This window comes from Zalophus californianus, chromosome 17 (genome assembly GCF_009762305.2).
Source record: "Zalophus californianus isolate mZalCal1 chromosome 17, mZalCal1.pri.v2, whole genome shotgun sequence".
NCBI lineage: Eukaryota > Metazoa > Chordata > Mammalia > Carnivora > Otariidae > Zalophus > Zalophus californianus.
Window position 1 is genome coordinate 49003447 of NC_045611.1, and position 1047 is coordinate 49004493.

Genomic DNA, 1047 nt, shown 5'->3' on the forward strand with positions numbered 1-1047 from the left:
TTTCCTTGTTGATTTTTTGCTTAGATGATCTGTCCATTGCTGAGAGTGGAGTATTGAGGTCTCCTACAATTAACGTATGTTATCAACATGACTCTTATTTTGGTTAACAGTTGGCTTCTGTAGATGGCTGCTCCCATGTTGGGGGCATAGATATTTACAATTGTTAGATCTTCTTGTTGGATAGACCCTTTAAGAATGATATAATGTCCTTCTGTGTCTAACTACAGACTTTAGTTTAAAATCTAATTTGTCTGATATAAGAATTGCTACCCCAGCTTTCTTTTGAGGTCCGCTAGCATGGAAGATGGATCTCCATCCCTTCACTTTCAGTCTGGATGTATCTTTAAGTTCAATATGAGTGTCTTGTAGACAGCATATGGATGGGTCCTGTCTTTTTATCCAATCTGCAACCCTGTACCATTTTATGGGAGCATTTAGGTCATTCACGTTGAGAGTGATTATTGAAAGATATGAATTAATTGTCATCATGTTGCCTGCAAAGATGTTGTTTTTATAGATTGTCCCTGTAAATTTCTGTTGTATATCACTCTTGGGGTCTTTCTCCTTTTATAGAAGCCCCCTTAATATTTCTTGCAGGGCTGGCTTAGTGGTCGCATATTCTTTCCATTTCTGCTGGCCTTGGAAGCTCTGCATCTCTCCATCCATTCTAAATGACAGCCTTGCCAGATAAAGTATTCTTGGCTGCATGTTCTTCTTGTTTAGTACCCTGAATATGTCTTGCCAGGCCTTTCTGGCTTGCCAGGTCTCTGTGGATAGGTCTGACGTTATTCTGATATTCCTCTCTCTGTATGTAAGGAATCTCTTCCCCCTAACTGCCCTTAAGATGGTTTCCTTCGTTCTAAGATTTGCGAGTTTTATTATTACATGCTGCAGTGTTGGCCTGTTTTCCTTGATCTTGGGAGGGGCCCTCTCTGCCTCTAGGACACGAATGTTTGTTTCATTCCCCAGATTAGGGAAGTTCTCAGCTATGATTTGCTCAAATACATCTTCTAGTCCTCTCTCTCTCCACTCCCTCCGGGATTCCAA